Below are 11,359 nucleotides of genomic sequence, written 5' to 3'. Positions count from 1 at the left end.
TTTCACTTAGATTATCAAATTTATTGAAATATCTAATTATTGTTCTAATTTTCTCTTCATTGGTGGAAAGTTCTCCCTTTGCATTTTTGAGACTAGCAATTTTACTTTTTCCTTTCTTTTTATAATCAAATTACCTAAAAGTTTATTTATGGTTCTTTCATAAATCAAACTCTTAGTTTTATTTATTAATTCAATAATTTTCTTATTTTCTATTTTACTAATCTCATCTTTTATTTTCAGAATTTCAAATTTGGTAGTTATATGAGGCTTTTAAATGTATTCTTTTTCTAGATTTTTTTAGTTATAAGCCCAATTCTCTTTCTCTTTCTCTTATGCAAATCAGACTCTAGAGATATAAAATTTCCCCTAATAACTACTTCGGTTGCATCCCACAAATTTTGGTATGTTGTCTCATTCTCTTGGATAAAATTACTGATTATATCTATGATTTGTTGTTTTACCCATTCATTTTTAGGATTAGATTATTTGGTTTTTAATTAATTTTTTATCTATTTTTCCCCTGGCTGTTTTTTTGCTTGTGATTTTTATTGCATCATGATCCAAAAAAAATACATTTATTATTTTTGTCTTTCTGTATTTGATTTTGAGGTTTTTCTGACCTAAAATATGGCCAATTATTTTATAGGGTCCATGAACTACAGAGAAAACAGTAAAATTCTTTCTGTCTCCATTTAATTTTTTTCCAGAGATCTATCATATTTAACTTTTATAACATTCTGTTTATCTCATTAAGTTCTTTTTTGTTTATTTTGTGGTTCACTTTATCTAGTTCTAAGAGAGCAAGTTTGAGATCCCAAACTAGTATACTTTTGCTATCAATTGCTTCTTACATCTCTCTTAACTTCTCCATTAGGAATTGTGATGCTATACCACTTGATTCATATATGTTTAGTATTGATATTGCTTCCTTATCTATGGTACCCTTTAGCAAGATATAGTTTCCTTCCTTATCACTTTTAGTTAGATCTATCATTGCTTGATTTGAAATCAGTATCTCTGCCTACCCTTGCTTTTTTTTGCTTCACCTGAAGCATAATAAATTCTGCTCTGGCCCTTTGCCTTCCTTCTGTATGTATCACTCTGATTTAAATGTATTTCTTGTAAACAACATTTTGTAGGGTTTTGATTTTTAAACCTGTCTTCTATCTGCTTCCAATTTGGGGGAGAATTCATCCCATTCACATTTAAAGTTTAAAATAACTAATTCTGTATTTCCTGCCATCTTATTTACCCCAAGTTATGCTTCTCTTTTTCCTTTCATCCTTTCCCTCCTTTCCATTGTTTTGCTTCTGTCCACCATCTCCCTCAAAAAGCCCTCTATCTTTAGATCCCTTCCCCTTTTTTACACCTTCCCCTACTACTTCTATTTTCCATCTTATTAGCCTTCCCTTTCATTATCTCCCTTTCCCCTCCCTCTTTCCTGTAAGGTTTCTCCATGAAACCAAATATGTCTGATATTCTCTCTCAGAGCCAAATCTGATAAGAGTAAGTTTTACACAATGCTCATACACCTCCCTTCTTTCCCTCATTTATAATAGGACTTCTTTGCATTTTCATGAGATGTAATGTCCTTTATTTTACCTCCTTTTTTCCTATTTTTCCAGTACAATACCCTTTACACCTTTAGTATCTTTTTTCATATTATCATAATAAAATCAAATTATACCCACATTCTCTAAGTGTATCCATAATAGAAATATAGTCCTCAAGAGTTATTTCCTTTTTACCTTTTTATGCTTCTCTTGAGTTCTGTGTTTGGAGATCAAATTTTTTGTTCAGCTCTCATCTTTTCATAAAAAAATAGATGAAATTCACTTTTATCATTCAATGTCCATCTTCTTCCCTGAAAGATAATATTCTTTTTAGCTTGATAACTTATTCTTGTGTGTAATCAAATTTGTTTGCCTTTTGGAATATCAGATTCCAGACCCTTCAATCCCTTAAAGTGGAAGCTTCTAGGTCCTGGATAATCCTAACTGCAGCTCCTCTGTAGTTAAATTGTTTTCTTTTTTCTAGCTCCTTACAATATTTTTTCCTTGGTCCAATACTTCTGAAATTTAGCTATAATATTCCTTGGTGTTTTCATTTGGTGGTTTCTTTCAGGAGGTGATTGATGAATTCTTTCAATGCCTATTTTACCTTCTGGTTCTAGGACATCAGGGCAGTTTTCCTTTATGGTTTCCTGCAAGATAATGTCTAAGCTCTTTTTTTAAAAAAATCATGGTTTCCAGAAAGTACAAGAATTCTTATATTGTCTCTCCTAAATCTATTTTTTGGTCAGTTGTTTTTCCTAGGAGGTATTTCATATTTTCTTCTTTTTTTTTTCATTTTTTTGATTTTGTTTGATTGACTTTTGAAGTCTTATTGAGTCTTTCAATTCCATTTGTTCAATTCTAATTTTTAGTGTATTATTTTCTTCAATTATCTTTTTAGCTCCTTTTGCATTTGGCCAATTAAATTTTTAAATGAATTGTTTTGTTCATTGTATTTTTTTTCCATTTCACAAATTCTGTTTTTCAACAAGTTGGTATCTTTTTCATATCTGTTTTGTTAGGAGTTACATGCTTCTCCCATTTCATCATATCTATTTTTAAGGAGTTTTTTTCAGATAATTTCTGTTTTTCCTTTTCCATTCCCCTTTGCATAGATCTTATTTTCTTTTCCCATCTTTCTTCTAACTTTCTTTTAAGATTATTTTTGAAATCTTCCAAGAAAGTCTTGTGAAATTGGAACTAACTCATATCTCCCTTTGGAACTTCATGTGGAGTTGATTTGCCTTAGGAACCTCAGGATTTAAAATCTGTTCTTCTCTCTCCACGAAAGCTTTCTATGGTTAGGGAGCTTTTGTTGTTGTTGTTGTTGTTGTTCATCTTTTTTTTTTTTTTTTTTAAGTATTGAGGTCTGCTCTTAACACAAAGGAATGACAGCTAATTTGTTTTCCCTGGGGCAGTTCTACTGATTGACTTCCCATGCTGGGTAATCCTGTCCAGGTTTTCTTCCAGGGATCAGTGTTTTACAATTTGCCCTTTCTAATAAGCCTGCCAAATCACTTGGTTGCAACCAGGACAGAGTAGCCTAAGAGGCTCACAGATGATTCCCTTGTTCAGGATGCACAATGCTCTAGCTTCCCAGCCCAGCCCAGCCCTCCCTGTGTGGTTTTCTGTGCTCACAGACTGTCCCCATGACCATTTGAAACAAACATGTTCTGAATTTCCTTTAAGTTTTCTTCTTCTGGAAATGTATTGTACTCCAAATATGCATTGTTTCTGTCACTTCAAAAACTAGTTTAAAATCTCAATCTTCTGTTGATTTGACAGTAGGTCAGAGGAGGTCACAGAAAATCATGTCTTTTCCACCATCTTGGCTCTGCTTCCTTACCCTGAAAACAAACAAACAAAAAAAAAAAAAAAACAAAACAAACAAACAAAAAAAAACAAGTGAAATTAATTTTAACATGAAATTTTGAGTTGCAAATTCTCTCCCACTCAACTATATCATCTATCATTGATATGACAAGCAATTGATAAAGGTTGTACATATCATGGAAAATACATATATTCATAGTAATAAATGCAGAAAAAAGAAAAATAAAGTTTTGAAAAATTCTACTTCAATCTGCATTCATATATAATTGTTTGTTTGTTTTTCTTCCTGCAGGTGGTTTGCCTTTCTCATCATGAGTCTTTCAGAATTGTCTTAAATCTTTGTATTGCTGAGAATAACTGTCATTCACAGTTGTTTATTGTACAATATTGCTGCTACTGTCTACAATGTTCTCCTGATTCTACTATATTCACTAAGCATCATCTTGTATATCTGAAAGCATCCTGCTTATCATTTCATAAAGCACAGCAATATGCCATTATAATTACATACCATAACCTAGCTAGCCATTCCACAGTTGTTGAACACCCCTTTGATTTCCAATTCTTTCATACCAAAAAAAAAAAAAAAAAAAACTCCAAAAATGGCTTTTTCGAAAAACCATGTGTCCTTAATGGTGTTATTTCTGAATTCAAAGGCCTGTACAGTTTTATAGACCTTTGGGGATAGTTTCAAATTACTCTGCAGAAGTATTTGATAATTTCACAACTCCACCAATACATCATGAATGTCTTTATTTTCCTACTTTCCTCCAACATTTCTCTCTTTTTTCTATTATTAATTAATTTATTAGATTTGAGAGGGTACTTCAAAATTATTTTTAATGATATAGAACAATTTTTATGTGACTACAGATAGCTTTTATTTCATCATCTAAAAATTACTTGTTTATATCTTTTAACCATTTATCAATTGGGGGATTACTTCTATTCTTATAAATTTGACTCAGTTCTTTATGTGTTTGAAAGATGAGACTTTTATCAAAGAAACTTCTTATGTATATATCCCTCTCATTTTCTGCTTTCCTTCTAATTTTGGGTGCATTATTTTTGTTTATGCAAAACCTTTTTAATTTAATATAATCAAAATTATCTGCTTTATATCTTATGATGCCTTCTACCTTCAGCTGGTAATAAATTCTTCCCTTATACATAGAACTGACAGTAAATCCTTCTATGCTCCCCTAATCTGCTTACACTATCATACTTTATATCTAAACCATGTTCCCATTTTGTTTTTACCTCAATATAGAGAATGAGCTGTTGTTTCATACATATATTATGCCAAACTGCTTTCCAATTTTTGAAGCGATATTTGTCAAATGGGGAGTTCTTGTCCCAAAAGTTTAGATCTTTGCTTTTGTCAAACACAAGTTTATTATGGCCATTTTCTATTGTGTTATGGATGTAATCTATAATCCTGTTTCATTCACCATCATGGCCAGTATCAGAATGTTTTGTTAATTACTGCTTGTTAATATAGATTGAGATGTCATATATCTAAGCTACCTTCCTTCACATTTTATTTTTCAGAAATTCCCTTGGTATCCTTGAACTTTTATTCTTCCAGAGGAATTTTGTCATTTTTTTTTAGCTGTAAAATTAATAAAGCAAAAAATGGAGAGTAAATTTAGGAGGCAGAGCCAAAATGCTGCAGTAAAGGCAGGATCTCATCCAACCTTTCTCCCACACTTCTCCAAATTCCTTTAAATAATGTCCCTAAACAAATTTTAGAGAGTCAGAATGCTCCCCTCCTCCCCCCCAAATGAAGTAGCACATTTTCCGGACAATGACAATTCAGAAGGTCAGCATATCAGCATAAATTATCTGTGACATCAGGGTGGGATTTCAGCATATGGTCCTCATGAAGGCCACATCAGTATAACCTCGACTCTATGCCAGCAAATCAGGAAATGGCCGAGGAACCTCTGAATCAGTGACAGTACTGGCAGTTTCTACAGCAAGAGACACAAAAGATGATGTGGAAGGTCAGTTGAAAAAGTTTGTCAGTAGGGTGGGAGGGCCTTAGGAAACCAGCAAACCAAAAGTAGACATGGGCATTAGTGGCTGGGTAGCTTCCTGTGGCTTCAGCTCCCAGGAGGTGTCTGTATTACTACTGAGAAAGGACTCTGTTGTTTTAACACACTAGATCTTACAGTGTGTTATAGTTACAGTGAACAAATTTCCAGGGCAGAAAAATGTGCTTGTAGTCAGGTCCCTGGACATATTTCTGAAAACAGCTGCACAAAGATAATGATGCTTGGCTCAATTCACTCTCTGTCCTGGAAACAAAACCCTACATTAATAAAGGGTTAAAAGCTGAGTAACAGATTAGGAAAATGAAGACAACAGAAAAATTTTCTGATCATAGAAAGTTACCATGGTGACAAGGAACTCAAACACACATTCAGAAGAAGATAACAAAGTGAAAGCTTCTACATCCAAAGGAAAAATGAGGAAAACAATTGAGATTTATGAATAGGGAAATACAAAAAGTAAATGAGAAGAATGCCTTAAAAAAGTATGACTGGCCAAATGAGAGAAAAGGTACATAATCTTACTGAGGAAAATAATTCCTTAAAAATTAGAATAGAGCAAAGGGAAATTAAAGATTTTATGAGAAATCAAGATACAATAAAGGAAAATGAAAAAAAAATTAAAAATAGAAAAATGTAAAATATCTCATTGGGAAAATAACTGATCTGGAACGATAATCATGAAGAGATAATTTAACAATTATTGGTCTACTTGAAAGTCATGATTAAAAAAAAAAGAGTCTGGACACCATCTTTCAAGATATTATAAAACTATCCTCAGGTCCACTGTTCTGTGAAACCTTAGTCTCAGAGGAGTAACCCAAAGGGTCTTCTCCACTTCTCCAGTGAACCTAAGTCTTCCTGCCTCCAGCTGTTACCATGAACCAGAGGAGTAAACCATTCCTGGAAATGTTCATGCCCTTTGGCTATGTGTTAGGGCTAGGCCACAGAGCTACCGATTTTACCACTCAGCCAGATATTGGACCTGCTACGGATGGCAATGACCCTAGATGATCAATATATTTTACGGCAAGAGGAATGTAAATGACCAGATGAAGAAATATCAGGCTGCAGATGATGATCATGAAGATCTGAATGACACTAATTATGATGAGTTCAATGGTTATGCTGAAAGTGTTTTCTAAAGTGGTCCTTATGAAAAAAAGATGGTGAGGAAACAGATGCTATTTATGCAGCACTGGACAAAATGTTGGACAAAAGAAGAAAAGAAAGAAGGAAATAGAGGGAGAAAGAAGAAATTGAAAAATATTATATGGAATGTCCTGAAATTCAGCATCAATTCTTAGATTTGAAAAGAAAACTGGCAAAAGTTACAGAAGTATTTTGGCTAAGTATTCCTTAACTTGGTGTGCTAGAAACAAATGCCAGCAGAATCGATGATGTGAGAAACTTATCCTTATTCATGACAGTTTCTATGCTAAACATTTACAGACAGGAGAGAACTGCACTTCAGTGAATCCCCAACAAACACAATTTGGAAGTCTTAATACACCTTTCCCAGGAGGATAAATACTCTTTAACCAGGTGGAATGACACCTAGGCTAACAACACTTGGAGAAGCTAAATTGGACATGAGGAAAATTGGTCAAACCAGTATTACTTTTATGCATATGTGGTTGTGTCAGGTTTATGATTATGTGAGTGGGCAGACTATGGAGGATCCCAAGAGTCTTCTCACAGATTTTAATTCTATGATTCCCACACATGGAGAAAATATCATTGAGATTAAAAAAAAAAACCAAAAAAACAAAACAAAAACATTTACTTCTTAAAAAAAAAATCACCATTATCCTCCAGCATGGATTGCTTCAGCTAGCTTGGATGTAGTCAGTGGAAAACTACAAGAACCAAGAAACCTTATTAGGAAAGGACTAAAAATGTGTCCCAAGAGCAAACATGGAAAGGTGGGAGCAGCTTATCTACAGCCTGCTGATATGGCTAAAGCTATGGTTGCCTAATTTCAAACAGTCTATCTGGATTTATATCAGAGCATCAGGGCTAGAAACACACTGGAGCAAAGAAGTGTGTTCTTATGAAAGCTCTTGAACATGTTCCAAACTCTATTCACTTGTGAAAGGCAGCTGTGGATTTGGAAGAGCCAGAAGATGCTAGAATAATGCTAAGTCAAACTGGAAAACTGCCCCACTAGTGTGGAGCTTTGGCTTGCTTTGGTAAGGCTGGAGACCTATGATGGTGCCCCAAAAGTCTCAAACAAAGTATGTGAGAGCATTCTTACATATCCGCACATTTGATTTACTGCAATGAAACTAAACGAAGGAAATGGAAATACTCAGCTGGTAGAGAAAATCATCGACAGAGCCATCACATCACTTAGAGCAAATGGTGTAGAAATCAACAGAGAGCAATGGATCCAGGATGCTTAGGATTGTGATAAAGCTGGGAGTATGGCAACCTGCCAGGCTATTATGCATTCAATTGGATTGCATTGGGATTGGGATTGAGGAAGAAGATAAAAAACATACCTGAAGAGAGTATGCAGATAGTTCTGTTGCTCACAATGCACTGCAGTGTGCCTGAGCTATTTATGTTTATGCCCTGCAAGTTTTCCCAAACAAGAAGAGTATATGGTTGCAAGTTTCTTATTCTGTGAAGCACCATGAGACTGGGGAATTCTTCAAAGCACTCCTGTAGAAGACAGTAGCCCACTGCCCAAGAGCTCTGGCTCATGGGGGCCAAGTCCAAATGGTTGGTGGAGAAATGCCTGCCATGAGATGCATCTTGGTTTTGGCTTTTTACCAAAGAGGTAAAAAAATAATAAAGAGGAAGATGGGAAGGAGGGATTAAGTGAGTGAACCTTATTGTCATTAGAATTGGTTCAAAGAGAAAAGAACCTACACACTCAACTTAAGTGTAGAAATCTATTTTACCCAAGAGGAAATTAGGAGGGAAATAAGATTTGGAAAAGGGAAAGGGTGATAAAAGAGAGGGCATATTGGGAGAGGGAGTGGTCAAAAACAAAACTCTTTTGAGGAAGGACAGGGTGAAAAGAGAGAGAGAATAGAATAAATAGGGGGAAATGCAGTTGACAATAGTAATTATTTTTAAAAAATTGAAGTAAGTTCTCTCAAACACAGAGGGAACTAAATCAAGGTTTTTTTTTTTTGTTTGTTTGTTTGTTTGTTTTTTTTTTTTTTTTTGGTTTGTTTGTTTGTTTGTTTTGTGAACCATTTTGGGAGAGAAAAATCAGAACAAAAGGGAAAAACTTTGGGAGAGATTTAAAAAAAAAAAAACAAAACAGAAAAAAGAAGTGAGTTGATTTATACTCAGTCTCCTTAATTCTTTTTTTCTGGATGCAGATGCATTTTTTCTTCAAAATCTATTGGGTTTCCTTTGGATCACTGAACCCCTGAGAAGAACCACTCTCTAAAAGAGGTTGGTAGAGAGTTTGTGGCACTTTTGTCCATCTCCTTCACTTCTCCTCCTAAAGACCAAGGATATTTGCTTATCCTGACTCCCGCTAATTCTTTGGCCTCCACAGAGCTAACTCGGACCTTACAAAGAATAGTTGCAAAAAATGTAGTATATAATTACAATGAAATATTATTATTCTTTGGGAAATAATGAGCAAGTTGCTTTCAGGAAAAAAAAAAAAAAGAAGTCCTCCATGAACTCAAGCCAATTGAAATATGCTGTACACAAAGTAAAAGCCATGTTCTGGGATGGTCATCTATAAATAATTTTGCTATCCTCAGGAATACAATAATCTATGAATAGTCTAAAGGACTAAATCCATAGCCAATCCATATCCAGAGCAGGAACTGATTGTGTCTGAATAACGATTGAAGCATATTATTATTTCTTTTTCTTCCTCTCTTTTACTTTATTTTTTTGAGTGTTTTTGTTTTGTTTTGTTTTGTTTTAGGACTGGAGCTCTGTGTTTTCTTTCACAAAGTGACATGGAAATGTTTTGTGTTACTTCACTTATGGTTTCTTAATGGAGATTGGGTGTGGGGATAGGGAGAGAATTTGGAGCACAAAAGTTTTAACAACAAATGTAAAAATTTGTTCTAAATATAACTGAGGAAATTAAATAAAACTATTCCTATGAAAAAAATAAAAACTGTAAAAATAGTTTTAAAAAACCCTAAAAATAATTTTATCAGTATGGCATGGAATAAGCATATTAATTTAAATAGTGCAGTAATTGTTATTGTTAGTTTTGCCTATACATGAGCAATTAATGGTTTTCCAGTAGTTTATTTCTCTCTTTATTCATATGAATGTTGTTATTGTTATTATTCAGTTGTATCAGTCATATCTGATGCTTTGTGACCCAATTTGGGATTTTCCTAGCAAAGATAATAGGTGGTTTGCCACTTCTTTCCACAGTACATCTATTTTGTAATACAAATCGAAGTTAAATGATTTGTCTTTGGTTGCCCAGCTGGGAATTTTCTGAGGCTAGATTTGACTTCAATCTTCCTGACTCCAAGTTTAGTATTCTATTCACTGAGCTGTTATCTGACTCTTTTTGTGTGAATAGTTTTATAATTGTGTTCATATATACTAGAGTTTGAATTGGCATGTTAATTCCCAAGTATTTTAAGTGTCTATGGTTATTTTTAATGGGATTTTTATTTCTATTGCTTGGTTCTGGTCTTTGTTGGTAATATGCAGGAATGGTAATGATTTAAGAGGGTTTATTAATATGTTGTGACTTTACTGAAGTCGTTAATTACTTCAACTGGTTACTTGATTGATTCTCTGGGATTCTTCATGTATAATATCACATCATCTGCAAAGAGTGAATGTTTTGCTTTCTTATTCCTTATTTTACTTCCTTCAATTTATTTTTCTTTTCTTATTTTTATACCTATTATTGCTATTTTTTAAATTTAAACACTTTGTTTAATATTCATTACTAAAACTGATCTATTCTTTTAGATCTCCCTAGTTTAGGTATCATTACTATATACATATCATTAAATGAATTTGGTAGGACTTGTGAATTCTTCTGCTCCTGGGGATTTTTTGTTAACAAATTTATTGATGGCTCATTTTTTCCCCATGGAATATAGTTATGTAAGTATGTTACTTCCTTTTTTGTTAATGTGATAAATCTTATATTTTTTGTGAATATTCATCTATTTCACATAGATTGTGAGATATATTGACATATAATTGTGCAAAATTATTTATAAGCTCCTAATAATCCCTTAAATTTTTTCTTCAAGGATGACAAATTCATTTTTTTTTCATTTTTAATTACTGGTAATTTTGTTATCTTTTTAAAAAATCAAATTAATCAACAGTTTATCTATTTTACTGGGTTCCCCCTCTAATGCAAGCTTTTAGTCTTTTATGTTAGTAGAGTTGTTTGCTTATTAACAATTTTATTAATCTCTCTTTGATTTTCAGAATTTTCAACACTTTTTTTATTGGAGATTTTATTTTTTTTCCCTACATCCAAGCTAGCTGAAGCAATCCATGCTGGAGGATAATGGTGATTTTTTTTAAAGAAGTAAATGTTTTTGTTTTTGTTTTTGTTTTTTTAACCTCAATGATATTTTCTCCATGTGTGGGAATCATAGAATTAAACATTTCCTAGTTGTGTGCCTAATACAATGATGTTTGCATTCTATTTATTAAAGTAAGTATTTAGACACACACAGATAAACATACATATCTCTTTCATAAGTATGGTTTTGGATATATCCCATATGTTTTGTTTTGTTGTTTCATGTGTCTTTCTTTTTAATGAAATTATTTTTATTGCCACAATTTATTCTATTCAGTTCTGCTATTTCCAACAGCAATGCTTAAAATCCTAAATTTCATTAAATGTCAATTTTTGCCCTAGAAAATTTTACTTAGTTTTTTAATAGTTAATTCTTGTTTATAATCCTTTGCCTTTCAGAATATCATATTTGAAGCACT

General features: G+C 33.0%; 1 pseudogene; it reads left to right on the top strand.

Moving 5' to 3' along the window:
* The first annotated feature begins 6,319 nt into the window (after window positions 1-6,319).
* On the top strand, window positions 6,320-10,661 carry LOC127544923 (pre-mRNA-processing factor 6-like; annotated as a pseudogene).
* Window positions 10,662-11,359: the final 698 nt, after the last annotated feature.

The sequence above is a fragment of the Antechinus flavipes genome, chromosome 1, assembly GCF_016432865.1.
Source record: "Antechinus flavipes isolate AdamAnt ecotype Samford, QLD, Australia chromosome 1, AdamAnt_v2, whole genome shotgun sequence".
Lineage (NCBI taxonomy): Eukaryota > Metazoa > Chordata > Mammalia > Dasyuromorphia > Dasyuridae > Antechinus > Antechinus flavipes.
This window is presented reverse-complemented; position numbering and strand designations above follow the sequence as displayed.